At 36.7% G+C, this 16,973-nt stretch overlaps 1 long non-coding RNA gene across 1 annotated transcript; it reads right to left on the bottom strand.

Moving 5' to 3' along the window:
• Positions 1-10,803: 10,803 nt before the first annotated feature.
• LOC127755914 (uncharacterized) lies at positions 10,804-15,244 on the bottom strand. The gene is made up of 3 exons (XR_008013067.1): positions 14,731-15,244; positions 12,622-12,692; positions 10,804-11,086 (listed from the first exon to the last, which is right to left on the bottom strand). It is a non-coding gene; the product is annotated as an uncharacterized LOC127755914 (long non-coding RNA).
• Between the last annotated feature and the right edge of the window lie 1,729 nt (positions 15,245-16,973).

Genomic DNA, 16,973 nt, shown 5'->3' on the forward strand with positions numbered 1-16,973 from the left:
AACAATTTATTTCGTATGATATATATTTTTTAATATTTTAACATTAATAATAGTACTGAGCATAGTAGTTTGGAACTAGCAAATAAGACATACTACAAATATCAATAATATAACTTTTATAATACATCAATAGTTCATTTAATTAAAGGTATACAACAAATATCACAAATTGGATATATAATTTAAAAATATTTTCAAATGTGAACGTTTATAGACCATTAGTTTGATATTTGATATTTATATTATCGATCTAGTTTAACTTCCTATATTTATGAAATAATATATTTATCTTTATATATAAATTATATTATAAATATCATCATTTTTTATGGTATATGTTCTTTTACTTTATCGTTTATGGTCGAAAATTCTATTTTTGATTTTTTTTCCGTTGGCTTTATTTTTTTATTTTTTACACGTGGCTTTATCTTTTTTATCTTATGTATGTGGACATGTTTTTTTTTCCACTGAACTGTACTTAATCTTTATTGTTTTTTTTCCAAATCATACATACTGTATGTATATATGTTTTTTTTCTCCCGTCAGCGGTATATATTTTCTCTTATATATGAGGAAGGTATTACATAATCTAATGATCTATGGGTCCACAAATAGTAATATAAGTGAAAATTGATAATATGTATAGATCTAATCTAATGATGTCAAATAACAGGTCCATAAATTTAAGTGAAAATCAACAGTGGGATTAGACAATGTTACGTGGCGGTTTAGGATGTATGTAGAAACGTCACATGACGTCTTAGAAAAGTTTATAAAAAGTTTAATGGATTTTTAAGTATATAATAATAGATTGTTGGTAAAATTTGTTAATTACCATGCACAGTAAGCTTAAGCTCCTTACTTAAATATAAATCAAAACTAACATTTGGTTGAGACAATAGACGGAGAAAGAGCTTTTTTTTTTGCACGCGAGGGGTTGTATTTTTTCTCCCACTATATTCAACGAAAAAGCACAATCTAGTATTGTTTTTCCTTAAAAAAAAAGGACGGAGAAAGCTCACACAGAAATCACTCGGGTTCAAACTGTGGCCGTCTTCAGTAACTCGATAACCCGAAGGAATACGATTATAAGGATCCGTACGTACCGACATCTGAAATACCGGAAAATTTTAAGTGAAATTTGTTAAGATTATATTAGCCATCTGGCTACAGCACCAATCATACACTCGTGAACAGATCTGCTCGCTCTTTGTTTCATGAGAACTTTTTTGCAACGCTAGCAATAAAGCTACAATAATGCTTGATGAACACATTATTACAAGTGCCATAATTAAGTTGCATGAGAACTGAAAACCAAACGACGACATCAGTAGCATATGGTTCAAGATCCACCTAATAAAAGGTTTACCTAATAAGATTCACAATTGCTATTACCCAACATTACGATTACAGTGTGGCTAATGGGCGATCGATCCCCACGCCCCCTGTACACACCTCTCCTTCCTTCCTCCTCCCCTTCTTCTCTTCCTACTACACTATAAATTTAAAAAAATAAAAAAATAAAGTTGAAAAAATTTATGTATAGAAACACTATATATATAAAAAAAATATTTGAATTCAAATTCAAATTTGAATCGGGTATGTAAACTTTTGACTTATAAACTTTGGGTCTATAAACTTTAGGTGTATAAACTTTAGATGTATAGAAATACTATATATAGAAACTATTTGAATTCAAATTCAAATTTGAATCAGATATAATTCAAATTCAAATTTGAATCGGGTATATAAACTTTTGACTTATAAACTTTAGGTCTATAAACTTTAGGTGTATAAACTTTAGATGCATAAAAATACTATATATAGAAAATATTTGAATTCAAATTCAAATTTGAATAAGATATAATTTAAATTCAAATTTGAAACGGGTATGTAAACTTTTGACTTATAAACTTTGGATCTATAAACTTTAGGTGTATAAACTTTAGATGTATAGAAATATTATATATAAAAAAAATTGAATTCAAATTCAAATTTGAATCGGATATATAAACTTTTGATTTATAAACTTTTGGTCAATAAACTTTAGATGTGTAAACTTGAGGTGTATAAACTTTAGATGCATAAATTTACTAAAATAGGAAAATAATATGGTGCCAAAAAAGAAAACCAGGTGGAGGGAGGGGGAGACCCGATCCGATCGCTCCTGGCGGCCCCTGGCGATCAATCGCCCAATAGGAATTTCGGTATTCAGTTGCCACTGAAACGTAACGGAGCACAAGTAATGCAGAAAATTGTCACAAGTTCGTCTCCTGTTGCATTCTCCTGTCTTCATCAAATCCTGTCAAACCAAACCAAATCTATGTAAGCAACAGTTCGAAACCTCAAGGCTGGGTTAAAAAGGAACTGCACGAAGCTTGGATAGAAACATTTTGAAGTCGATGGATGAAAAGATTAACAAGAGTAAATTTTACAAAGCCCCATGTTTAGAGGACAAGGTTGCCTCAAGCCTGCAAGGATTGTGCTGCCAGCTCAGTGCCCATGTGTCTATGTGTAATGTCAAAAAACTGGATTAGCTGTTACAGTATATTGGTTGTGTGCCTGCCGTTAAGTGGGGGCAAAAAAATGCTAGGGCTTGGTGATACATTTGCCTCTAAACATGGGGTTTTGTGAAATTTGCTCTAAACAAAAACACCATATCATGCGATGAAGATAAATATAGGTCATATTTAACAAAGAACTGCAGCTATGAACTTGATTCTGAGCGAAAAAAAAATGGTTCTTCGCTCTCCCTCAGGAGAAATCACCGGAACAATAATGCATTTGGTGGCCTTTTATGTTTGTTGTCTGTATTACAATGATGATTTGATTCATTTATTTATACTTATAGAGCATGTACTCTTAACTTGGAAACACACAGAAAAAATATTCTACTACTGCATAAACTCTTAAGCGATGCAATGACTTGCAAAAGTTGTGCAATTGAGCATTGCAGGTTAAGAAAATGTCCGCAACCAAACGATTTGACACTAAACACGTACTTTATGTTTTTCCCCTCTTAACTACATTCCTGCCCTCACCTAATTTCTTGGTTAAAGACCATGAAACTGCACCATTGTTTCTGTTAAAGAGTCCAACATGTAAAAAATCTACTATTCAGCTAACTCGAGTTCTGGGACCTTTTATTCAGACAGTTCGGAGTACTGCTAATTATTTGAGATGGTACAATGCTAACAACCACACAACCATGGCCATATCAAAGTACATTCAAATAAGAACCCAACAGTACTGCTCTATTATTTGTCCATAAACAAAGGCATAGGCAGGATAATTTTAAAACTAGATTTGAGGGGTTATTTTAGGATGAACAAGCCAAGCCAATAGAGAAGACGCACGCTTGTTTAACCATTTAGTGTAGATCATTTAAATAAATTGCATCTATACACGTTGCAGATTGAGAAAACGGAGGTAGGGTTTACATACAGAGGGGACTACGAGTTATGTTCTCCTCCTTGCGGTGGTGCTGTTCTTGCCATCTTGCACTCGTGCTCGCCTTCAAGAGGAGCCGCCTCCGGCGGGCGCTTCACGATACCCGGTTCCTTTTCATCACCCAACACCTGAATTAATACACATTGAATGAATGAACGAACAAACGAATGAATTTGGAGTAAATTTTCTTAAACCCTAACTGTTATGATCCAAGTTGCATAAAACCACATGTATTTTAACACGTGACACCATAACCCCATATATTATGATCCTAAAGTTTCACAAAATCATATTGTTAACCATTTTAACATACTGCTATATCAAAATAGAAAAAACGGATGTAATATTTATATTAGGAATAAAATGCTCATAAATTTGAGATGTGATTGTAGAACTTAAAAGGTAGTAAATCAAGTCAAAACAATTAGTGATGTGGCTTTGTGAAATGTTAGGACCATAATACCTGAGGTTATGTGCCATATGTCAAAGTTCATGTGGTTTTCTGAAACTTTGACCATAATAGTTGAGATTTTCTGAAATTTACTCATGAATTTGATAGCATCTTATATACGCCGATTAACTGATAAATGATAGATAAATGGGAGACGCTAAACTCCAATCGTCTGATTTCTTCTAAACTGTCACTCAGACAGACAGTTGTGATAAAATCACATCTCCCCCCTTTTAACATACATTCTTCTTGCCTTTCTCCCCCTCCTCTGAATCCTCCTCATCTGAATCCTCATCCTCGTAGTCAGAGTACTGGGCCAAAAATTTCTTGTAATATTCAAGGATTTGCGACTCCTCGAATGGTATAGGCGCACCACTATGTTTCTGAAGAACAGCAAGAAGAAATTCCCCACTAGTTATTACTACTAGTTAATTTTAATTAGGAGGGCAACTGAATCTGAGATCGATCGATCGATCTCAGCTTGCATTGGCACGTAAGTACGATCTCGTTGAAACGAAGGAATAAACGAATTAACGCACCTTAGATTATCATCTCGATCTTCTCGTCGACGGACAGATCGGTACGATCGGTTGATGTAGGAGAGGTCAGGAGGAGGCGGCCGAACCAGCGGCGGCGGAATCAAAAACTTCATGGTTGCCCTTGCCGCCGGCGGAAGTGTACGGCGGCGGCGGCGGCGGCGGACTCCGGCGATGGCGGCGGCGTGAGGGCTACGTTATTTATCGACTGCAAAGCCATTTTATAGGTGGATTAGAGAGTAATGGGCCAAGCCAATTCATGACTAGCCTAGAAATTTATTTTGTCGATTTATCATATATTTATTATTTACCTTTTATTAAAAAAATGTTTTTCATAGAGATGCACATGCTTCTGTATTGATATCTTCTAAGATTAACATACATGCATCTGATCCAGTTTTAATATCCTGTGTGGAATTGTTGATTATTCCACGAAATATATTAATTTCTCAAAAGCAGTACATTTTCATCTGTGTGTAGCCATCCCCTTAATTTGTTTGTGCAAAATGCGAGGATGCTTGTTTCTGCAATAGGGTAGGAAGATTGTCAAGAGTGGTGTAGTAGGGGAAGAATAATTAATCTTCTATTGTGATCACTGTGTCTAGAGCAATTGGATGATTTATATTGTTTGAATATATAGTACCTTTCACAATTGTTTGGAGATTCTGTTTCTTCTTTTATTAATTTTTCTTACGTCGAGAAAAATAAAACAATGGCCTATGATTTGAATGATGAAACTGCATCGCCAGAGAAAAGCTACATGTTGCCACCATGTGCTTTTTGGTGGTAAACATGAATCTATCTAGGACTCAGATTGAGAAGTTCCATCAATTCTATTGGTCATACTTTTCCTTAAAAACTTACCTCTTTTTTTCTGAAACGTTTAAAACTTTTTCTTCGGCCATACTTTATGTGGTTCTCTCTGTCCTAGTGTGGGCTCTTGTTGTGTGCAAACTTTTGTGGGCCGGTTTGAGCCTCCAAATTTCTTTTTTTTAAAAAAAAAATCAATTTACGGGATGCGATTAGATGATGTGTATCTCACTATAGTATTCATTCATAGGATTACTGAATTCTTCCACCAACAGTAAAAACCAGAATTCATATTTTCAGAGAGCATGCTAAAAGAGTTGCACAGAAATCACAGCATGTGTTTGCTTAAGCTGATCCCACATAGTATGTGAAATCAGGGCAATATCCTAGGAATCGTATTACATATTTTTGTAGGCCATCTAAGATAAAGAAAACATGATGTATGATGTATGTAGCACAATTGTCCATGATCATGATCTTGATCTCTTTTTTTTTCCATTCATGTCTTAATTCTGAATATTTTGTTCATGTGCTCCAGAGCATTGTGCATAAATCCCCACTTCCGGTGTTCAGGGGAACTGTGATTAGCATGAAGATTTTGGTTGATTTCAGTGTTGGATTGGGTTTTATCTACGGGCCAGTAGATATCTGTTCATATATGCTATTACAATGGTTAAATGTGTTTCAACCGCTCCAATTTCCTAAAAAAAAAAAAGAGGAAAGAACTTCTTGTGTTTTCGGCAGATGTTGTTTTACTGGATGCCTCTCACATTCACAACTCACGCAAAGGATCAAATATGTGCAGGGACTGTGGAAAAGAAGAAAAATGGGACATCGAAAAGCAAAAACTAGCATATGATGATTACGGACTAGCAGGATAGAACCTCTTGTGTTGTCACAACCAGTTCAAGATCCTCACTTTCATGCTTTGGTACGTTCCCAAACGCCTCCTGTTCCTAACCTTGCAATGCTCGTCGGCTCGTCGATCGCTCCATCACTATACCATATGATGATTTCAAAATTTTGGGAGGCATATAGCCATAGAGGCGCAAGACTATAATGTTTAAATGTTAGGGGTTCATGTCATTCTCCTTAAAATCAGCTGCTACGGAATAACTTATTTACGCAGATACTATAATAAAACTATTGGTATATATTTTCGTCTTCCGTCTACCTACCCTCCAATAAGTTCAGTCCTTGGAGATCTCTCGAAGAATACCTCCTCCTCTGTTTCATATTACAAGTCGTTTGACTTTTTTCTAATCAAGTTTGATCAATTTTATAGAAAAATTTAGCAACATCTAAAATATCAAACTAGTTTCATAAAATCTAATATTGAATATATTTTTGATAATATATTTTATTGTGTTGAAAATACTAATATATTTTTCTATAAATTTGGTCAAACTTGACTAAGAAAAATCAAACGACATAATATGAAATGGAGAGAGTATCCTTCAGTTATCACGATTAAGAAGTGTAGTGTTTCACTTGATTAGTCACCAACTGTATTTTGGTTGCAACAGCATGGTGCTTACTAATGAGCCAATCTAATCGTGTCATATTGCTAATAAACAGAATAATTGGATGAAGGAGAAACATAAATTATCATGTGCATCGCTTAGGAAAATGCATTAAATTGATTCTTTGGGTTACACATTTTTGCTATCTTAAAACATTTTTCAGGTGGAATGAGAAAATGTTTACTTCTACAAAGCCTATTCATCAGCTCAGATTTCATGTTTACTTTTAATTCTTCTTAATTTTGAGAAAAGATACATGAAAAGTCCAACACAGTATATATGCTTGATGAATGGATGTAAAGATCATACTGGAAAACAGCATGGTAAAGCTAAAGTGAAGAACTCCATTCCTGTCCTGAACGTTTTTCTGGTATAATAGAACTTTGTAACCAGACCAGACCAGCACCTTTTCTGCAACATAAGCACAAAGACATCCAAAGTAATGCGTCATCTACTTCGCGAAGTGGTGCTTCTAGCGCACATAAGAAATAACATGCAATAATTAGAACAGGAAATTTCCATGCCGCAATGTCCATGTTTGCAACTCTACATTTCTCGATGCATCCCAATCATATTCGTTCTACGTCCATCTCTTTTCTTTTGAATTGAAGAACTAAACCCAATTTCGAGGGTTCACAAAATGAACCAGGAAGCTTTTCTTCGAGCGGAATATAACTGGGAAGTTTGTGCACACTGGCTATATATATTAAGCTAACATATACTAATATGTGTCATTTTGTCTCATGAGGGTTCAATTTTTCCATTTCAGTAGTTCTATCGGGGGTACTGATATAGCCGAAATTTTAGAAATCTCGATCCAAAATAATTTGAATTTTTTTAACAAAATTTGGCCAAATTCGACTAACTTTTGCCAAATTCACAAAAGTTTGAGAAAACCCAAAATTTTGGGCAAAATAATTTCGTATCCGGTGGGTCTGATAGACCCGAAATTTCCAAAACTTCTGAAATTCCGGTCCAAAATTGTGAACCCTCCCATCTTTACCTTCTCTCAAGTAATTAAGCTGGTTTTTTTCAGTGAAATCCTTAGCGTCTCCTTTCTCCTTTAGAAAGAGTGAGCAGGGAATTCTGTTGCGCATGGTTTGCATTTGACCGTGCACTGAGCCAAGATCTGCATTTAGTATCAGAATAAGTTCATAGTGAAGTCTACAGCGACTCCATTTTAATTGTACCGTGGAAACTATTACTCCCTCCGGTTTCATTTTAATTGACGCTTTGGACAATGACACGCTCTACAAGATATACCTTTGACCTTAATTTTCTATTATAATATATACAATAAATAAATGCATGTTTACTTTTATTATAGTGTTCTGAAAGACAAATCTATATATGTTTTTCTAGTTTCTTTAAACTAAATATTTTTAAAGTTATTGATGGTCAAAGTTATAAAAGTTTAATCTCAATCTTGTCCAAAACGTCAATTAATATAGAACCAGAGGGAGTACATCTGTTAAATGGTGACGACAAAAAAAAAGACCATAGTGGTATAAAAAAAAGATAAGCATCAGGTGTTCAGATTCATTCATGGGTTTGGTCCTTAGACGAGTTTTATTTAAGAGTAATTCTACGGTACTTGAGAAGGTACCATGAGGTACCAAAATTTTAGTGTAAATTTTGGTACCTCATAGTACCTAAGTATCATGAGGTACCAAATTTACAATAGAAAAAATAGTACTTCATGATACCTCCTTAAGAACCGTAAAATTGCTCTTTATTTTACAGTATGGTTCAATTGCATGACAGAATGAGGACGTCAGGCAACAAAACATCGCATCGAATTCTGAAATTTGAGGAAACAAGTGCATGCAATTGGAAGCAGCAAGCATTGTCTAAAATCTTGCAAAAAGCATCTAGACGTCTCGAGTTCGAATCCTTGATCCCTTCTCAATACAGCAACACCTAATGTTCCAGGCAGATCCCCCCAGTTGAGAATTTAATTTCTTCAGGTGGAAGGAGTGGAATGCATTTCACTTGATTAGTCATCAACTGTATTTAGGCTGCAAACAGCTGATGGCTGGACATGTGCTTACTACTTATTACAGAGCCATTGCCCTTTCATGTCACTGAGCAGAATAGTTGGATGAAGGCAACAAATACTCGGGACTTGATTACTTAAAATGGTTCATTGACTTCATAACTTAATTAATCTGATAGGTTTTTTCTGTTTGACTACTCTTTCAGTTTTTTTTTCTAAAAGAATCATAAATTATGATATGCATTTCACCTAAAAAAGTATCCGTGGATTGATTCGGCTATTCATTTATGTGATCTTCAGATAATCGCGATATTTTTCAAGCTGAATAAGATGGCTTTTACTTAATTGATGTTTTTTTTTCAGTTTATCAGCTCAAGTTTCAATATTTGCTCTTTATTTTTCTTCATTTTGAGAAAAATATTGTACTAAATAGTCCACATTTAATTTGAGGATTAATGGAAAAAACGTATCATTTCCCCTATCCTTAATAAACCGATCTCTTCATTCACGTTGAAGTGAAAGCGAAGAACTTCATTCACGCCCTGGATTCCGGAATTGTAGAACTTCACAACAGGATCATTCCGTTCCTGTTAACTAAAATACAAACACAAGTCCATCAGCTACTTCAAAAATGGTATGGTATAGATAAGAAACACATTGAATTAGAATAGGAAAAATCACCTTCCAGATTGTCAAATTAAGGAAGAGGAAACCACATTAGGCTACAATATTAATATTTGCACCTCGGCATTTCTTGATGCGTCCCAATCCTAATCCCATCTCCATCGGTTCTCTTTGGCATTGCAAAATAAACCATTTTTTTGAGCGATCACAAAATGAACTTGGAGGTTAACTTGTGCACACTAGATATTAAGCTTACACATGTTCATATATGCCATTCTGTCCCATCTCTACCTTCCCTCATGTAAGCTCTGGAATCCATAGCAAGCACCTCCTCTCCCTTATAAGCCATACCTTTACATGTAAACTTTGCAATGTGACAGTGTCTAACTTACCACCTTAGGTAATTGATGAATGGAACAGTCGTGATTCCTGGCACATATATATTGGTTTATTTTGCAGTGCAAATAGAGTAGAGATAAACATGGAGAAGTAGGAGTGGGAGTGGGACACATCAAGAAATAGGTGCAAGTATTGTGATAGCCTAAACACCACATCTGTAATGCCCTCATATGTGCCAGTTTACTTAAAACCGACACCTATGAAATGTTTCTCACACAAATGATCCCTTTTGACGGGATCAAATTAAGAATCGGCATCTAACACACTCATTGGTGTTGATTTATAATAAAAACTAATACCAATAGTCTCACCAAGTCATATGTGTGTCAGTTCTCCGATAATGCTTCCCAGTTTGTTACCGTGCATGCATGGCCACGTTCTTCTCTTTTTTTTTTCCTTTTCATTGTCACAATTTAACAAATGTAAATAATTTATAGTATGATCAAAATGTTGGAATCGTTGTAGACCTCATATGGAGTTTTCTGACACTAAATGCTTATCTTGTCTCAGTGTAGTCTGCACTCAATTACAAACCATGTGCTGCATCTTTTCTACTGCTTGACCTAATAGATGCAACCAAATTAATTCAGTGCTCACTCTTTATAAGGAAGAAGAAAGGAGATGCTTTCTTAGGATTTCAGAAAAAAAAAAAGAAATCAGCTTACTTGAGGGAAGGAAGAGATGGAAATTTTGTGCATATATATGTTGGCTTAATAGCTAGTGTGCACCTTCCAAGCTTATTTTTTGTGATACCTAAAAATTGGATTAACTTGCAATGAGAAAGAGAACTGATAGACATACAGGACTAGGACTGGGACACATCAAGAAATGCAGAGGTGCCGCATTAACATTGTATCCTAGGTTGGTTTTCTCTTCCTCCCTTAGTCTGGAAGGTAATTTCATGTTCTAGTTCATGCTTTTTCTTATGTGTGTGCCTTACCTTTTAAGAAATTGTTGATGGGTGTGCTTGTGTTATCATTGCAGTGGAGGAGCTCTTAGGGCATCCACAATGTACACTAGAAAGTAACCTTAGACATTAAATACTGCTACAGTACAACGCATTTAGCATTGTGGAGTCAGACCACAAGTCCGATGCAACCAAAGTACACCTTAAGCTTAAGGTGTAGCAACAAAGCTATAAAATACAATACTTTTACTGTTTTTCTGTGCACACCAATAAAATATACATGTCAGTTACTAAACACAGTAACGAGTACTACTAGCCGTTGCTGCTCTTCCATTTGAGTTGCTCATTTGGTCTCCTAGCCGTTGCCTTCCTCCAGCATTCTTCTGCTGCCTACAAAAGGAGGAACAAGTGAGATGAACAACAATTTTTGATCTATTCAGTTTCCCCACATACTAAATGAAGCCTTTCAAAGGAAACTTCTCAAACCTCCTCAACCAAGGTTCCTCAAGCCAAGCAACAAATAGTGATGCCCAAAACTCCCTTTCTACCCAATTTCCCACAAGTTATCCCCAAAACTTCAGACCTAGTTTTCTCCAAAATTTCCATCCTTTTGGTCCTCCAAGCAACTACCAGCCATATCGACACCCTCCAATCTTTCAAGGTGCTCAGCAACAAGATTATTATGGGCAACCTACTCCAGGAAGCTTGGAAGGTTTTCAACTTCAAGAAAATCTGGTGCACTCATCTAACCAAGCATTTGGATTTGCAGCCAATAGATCACAGTTTGGTATGCAATATAGTACTTCAATTGGGGCTGCAGCCAACACTTCTTCTCATGGATCAGCTTCTCCATGTCATACAAGACATAATGAGAAAGAAGTAGTTGAGGTTGAAGAGGCAAGTGATAGCAGTGAAGAAGGAAGAAGAGGGACACGCATCAATTGGACTGAAGATGACAATATACGACTAATGAGTTCTTGGTTGAACAATTCAGTTGATTCCATCAAAGGCAATGACAAGAAATCAGAACATTATTAGAAGGCTGTAGCTAGAGAGTTCAACAGCAATATGCCTAGCAATGGGAACAAAAGGAACCCCAAGCAATGTCAAGAGAGATGTCACTAAGTTCTGTGGATTTTATTCTAAAGCTAGAACTACTTTCACAAGTGGGTATTCTAATGATATGATAATGGAGAAAGCCCATGAATGGTACAAAAAGCACAACAACCAAAAACCTTTCACCTTGGAGTATATGTGGAAAGATCTTAAAGATCAACCTAAATGGCGTAGAGTCCTTGAAGAGAGTAGCCATAATAAGAGGAACAAGATTTCTGAATCAGAAGCATATACTTCATCGTCGAACCAAGACACAGAGGAGGAAACAGAGCGCAAAGAGAAGCGCCCTGAGGGGCAGAAGGCAGCAAAACAGAGGCAAAAAGGAAAAGGTGCACCATCACCTTTAGGGGATAAGCCAAGTCAAAATATGGTTCTCTTTCATGAAGCTATTACAACTAAAGCAGCAGCATTGCTAAAGGCAGCAGAAGCAACACTGATTGGAGCAGAAGCAAAAAAAGAGAAGGCGATTGCAAAAATAGAGAAGGCAAGGGCAGAAAAATACCAAATGTATTTAAAATTGATGGAGAAGGATACATCAACCTTCAGTGAAGCAAAACTAAAGAGACATGAAAATGTGTTGGACCAATTAGCTAGAGAACTTGCTGAGGAATAAATGACCAGCAAGCAATGTTAGCAATTATGCTTATTTTATAATGTCAGTATTCTTGTCATATATTAAAATTATGTACTGTGTTGATGCTTGTACTGTGAACCTATTTGTATTGTGCTATGTTATGGTAATTTGTATAAATATTGTGTATTACAGCTATGGAATGAAACTACAATATCCTTAGTACTTGAGAAATCACCTTTTCACATGGATCTAGTTGGTGTTGATGTTTTTCCTTCCATCCATGACCAATCTGTTTTTTTTTCTCCACTTGAATACATATGAGCAATAATTAATAGAGAACAAAAGCAAGAGGGATGTTGATAAAATCTAGCAAAAAAATATTGACAAAAGCTAGCAAAATATAGCTGTTGTAAAAATCTGACATAAATCTAGTCGTTGTAAAATGTATCATCTACAAATAGGTAATGTAGTTCAGCAGAACAACACCCATTCTCATTTTGTTCAACTTCATCTCAACAGCCTTCCCACTTTCAAAAAAAAAAATGTCCAGCGAGTCACCACATCAATCTAGTGAGTCAGATGATTCTAGCTCTAGTGACTACCTTGAAGAGCTGATTTTGGAAGAAATCAATGATCCTATGGAAGCTGAGATTGAAGATGAGATTGAAGCTCAACTTCAAGCTCAAATGCAAGCACAACAAGCTGGTCATTCTAATCATCGTGGGGGCTACAAACGAAGGTACATCAATAGAGATCACCAAGACGACCACAACAAATTGTTTGCAAAATACTATTCCGACAATCCTTTATATACCGATGATCAGTTCCGTAGAAGATTTCGCATGAGAAAGCATCTATTTTTGCACATTGTTGAAGCTCTTGGCATTTGGTCTCCATATTTTCGTTTGCGAAGAGATGCATTTGGCAAGGTTGGTCTATCACCGTTGCAAAAATGCACAGCTGCCATACGCATGTTGGCATATGGTACACCAACTGACCTTATGGATGAGACTTTTGGGGTTGCAGAAAGCACAGCAATGGAATGCATGATAAATTTTGTTCAAGGTGTTAGACATATATTTGGTCAGCAATACCTTCACAAGCCTAATGAACAAGATATCCAGTGTTTACTTCAACAATGAGAGGCTCATGGGTTCCTTGGCATGTTGGGTGGTCTTGACTGCATGCATTGGGAGTGGCAAAATTGCCCGGTTGCATGGAAGGGACAATTCACACGTGGTGATTATGGTGTACCCACTATCATGCTTGAAGCAGTTGCATCTGCTGACCTATGGTTTTGGCATGCATTTTTCGGTGCTGCTGGTTCAAACAATGATATCAATGTGTTGGATCAGTCACCATTGTTTACTGCAGTGCTACAAGGAAGAGCTCCTAGTGTTCAATTTACTGTCAATGGGACAGAATATAACATGGGACACTATTTAGCTGATAATATTTATCCAGAGTGGGTTGCATTTGCCAAATCAATTACTATACCTCAACGTGACAAGGCTAAATTGTATGCACAATGCCAAGAATCAGCAAGGAAAGATGTGGAACGAGCATTTGGGGTTTTGCAAAAACGTTAGGCCATAATTCGCCACCCAGCACGGCTTTGGGAAAGGGATGAACTAGCTGATATCATGTATGCATGTATTATTTTGCACAACATGATAGTTGAGGATGAAAGAGACGATTATGACATACCTGACGACAACACATATGAGCAATCACAATCTTCTGTACAACTAGCAGGACTCGACCATGGGCCAATCCATGGATTTGCAGAGGTCCTAGACACAGACATGAATATTCGCGATCGAACAACCCATCGACGTCTCAAAGGCAGATTTGATGGAGCACATTTGGCAGAAATATGGTGGTCAACAACAACAAAACTAGAGTTTATTTGTGTTATGAAACTTGTGTTCTTTTTTCCATTTTTCTTTCAGTCGTCCAATTTATTCTTATTAGTAACTGAGACTCTTTACTTTTTCATGCACTAAGAGTAATGTACCAGTACCATTGCCTTAATTAGTCAAGCACAAGTCATATTGAAAATATCATGTTTTTTTTGTCATTTTTTTTTAATTTCGGATCTGTTGGAGCACAACTAAACACTCTATGAAAATTCCATCGGGATCGAAATCAACGATTCACATGATGCATACATGTACAAACAGAAAAAGAATCTGTAGTAGCAGCACTTGCACATATTTGATGACAAATTTAATCGTAGCAGCAGCAGCACTTGCACAAACAGATATAAATTTAATCACCTGGCAAACCAAAAGCAAGAAGAGATTCCACAACACGGAAAAGGAGAGGCCACGGAATCAATCACCTTGTCTCTAACACAGAACTCACGAACGATGTAGGCGAAGTTGAGGGCGGTGACCGTCTAGTAGGTGCTGATGGTTGAGAGCAGCTTTAAGTTTGTGGCGCGGACGAGACAGAGAAGCATGCGTTGGCAGCGTCACGGCCAGAGTAGTTCGCGCACGCAGCGTCATCGATGGGTGAGGCCGCGCGCGGCAACGTGGCACCGAAGCCGCGGCACAGCGAGGTCACAGCCGAAGGAGGGGAGGCCGGGAGGAGCAGCGACGTTGGCGCAGCCACGGGAGGAGCAATCGTCGGAGAAATTGGGGATCCAGTGCATGCGCTGTGGGAGAATTTGGGGATCGAGCTCTGCATGCGCTGTGGGAGAATTTGGGGATCGAGCGGAGCGACGAAGAGAGGAATTGGGGATCTGAGGCGGAGGAAATGGGGATTGGACAGAGCAACAGTGGATGGGGATTTTTTTCACTCGCGCGAACAAGCAGATGGTTAGGAGTGATCTGTATTCTTTTTCTCCCGTGGGACCCAGCGGGACCCACCTTATTTCCATCAAACAAGCAGTACCATTGTAGAGATTACCTTAACTATTGCTATCTGTGGATGGGCCTACTCTTGTTATGCATTTTACCATATACATTGGCCTTGCCCTTATGAGTGTAGCTTATGGTATTGGGCTGGAGCTTCTGTACATGATGTACTGCATGAGCTCTTTCTTCAGTCGCTCGCCCTAGATGCTTAATCTAGTTGGTAATGTGCTGATCATAGTGGTCTAGTTCTACTGGTCTGGCGTGTTTGTAGAAGTGTTATGGTTGTTTTTTTAGAGGTTTCTTTGAGTTTGACCTTTCCTCTTTACTTTCTCTTCTTTTCTTAACGAAATGAAGCTTAACTTTACTGTGTGTTTGAGGGAAAAAAACAGACGTTAAGAGGCTCTCATGATCTGATATAATCCTTGGCGAGGACAAATTGGAGGGGCTTTTAACTATTTGCCACTTTTAGATTTGGCAAATAACTATTTGCCACCCCTATCTCAATGATATGTGGTCCACTGGCAAAAAGTTAATTGTCACATCTAAATGTGGCAAATGGTTAAATATCTCCAAATTGGAAGGAGTAATTATTCCTTATGGTCCAAAGATCAAAATAGAAGAGTTCATGATCATCGTTGTAAAAAATTGACGATATAAAAGAAAGTACCCCCCATATTTAAAATATAACACTTTTAACTTTATTTGGTCAAAATTTTACATTTTTTACCTTCAATAGCTCTCAAAATCTTTAGCTTGCAAACATATAAGTCATTTTTGGTCAATTTTTTTTATAAATACTTCTATAATATATAGTTCTGTTGGATATTATCGCCATGTTCTAATAATACATGTAGTGGTTAAAATTGTATGCCAAAGACAAATAATACCTAGGACATTGTATATTTAAATACAGAGGTACTTTCTTCCAAAATTAAATAAGTCTTAGCTACAAATCCTTACAAATACTTATCTATAATTCACGGCTAAAAGTTATTATATTTTGGTATAGTGTTAGTAGTATATATTTCTCCCCGGTTATGACACTACTATAAAAATGACTTTTTTCTATACGAGAGCCCTTATAGGTTGCAAGCGGACCTTGATGAACATATTGTTGTGAAACTGGAAAATGCATGCCAAGTTGTCAACCATATACATCTCATTAGTAGAGTAACTTCATGAGAGCGAAAGAAAACTTCATTCTAGCTGAGGGAAGATCACATTGAAAGTATTCATGATAAATGTCAAACGATAGTTGTTGTATTTGAGTTCAATGAGCTGGCACTATACATATATTAGTATACATATAACATGTTAACAAGATAAGTACTCGCTAGGATGGTTTATTCATAGTACATTAGTACCTGCCAGCATGTCCGATAGATCTTTTCTGTTTCAGCAATATATTGATCTTACATGTGCAATAGTTTTCTCCATCCAGTTCACTGAAAATCATGTCCTTGGAACTTTTATCTACTCAAGCAATGAACAATACTCATACACTTGAGCATATGAATCAGTTCTATCTTCTATGAAGCCGTAACCCTAGATTTATCACAATCTAGTCATCTGGATTGGTAGACCACATTGAACCCGATTGCAATTTGTGAGTTGTTGTATGGCTTCGGAGTGGGGTTGATTTTTTCACTATTACGAAAACAATTTTTCCGTGCAGTCGAAAAGGGTTTTCGCATGCGGATCTCCTGCCTGTCTGCACCAAAGTGTC

Source organism: Oryza glaberrima, chromosome 11 (genome assembly GCF_000147395.1).
Source record: "Oryza glaberrima chromosome 11, OglaRS2, whole genome shotgun sequence".
Classification (NCBI taxonomy): domain Eukaryota; kingdom Viridiplantae; phylum Streptophyta; class Magnoliopsida; order Poales; family Poaceae; genus Oryza; species Oryza glaberrima.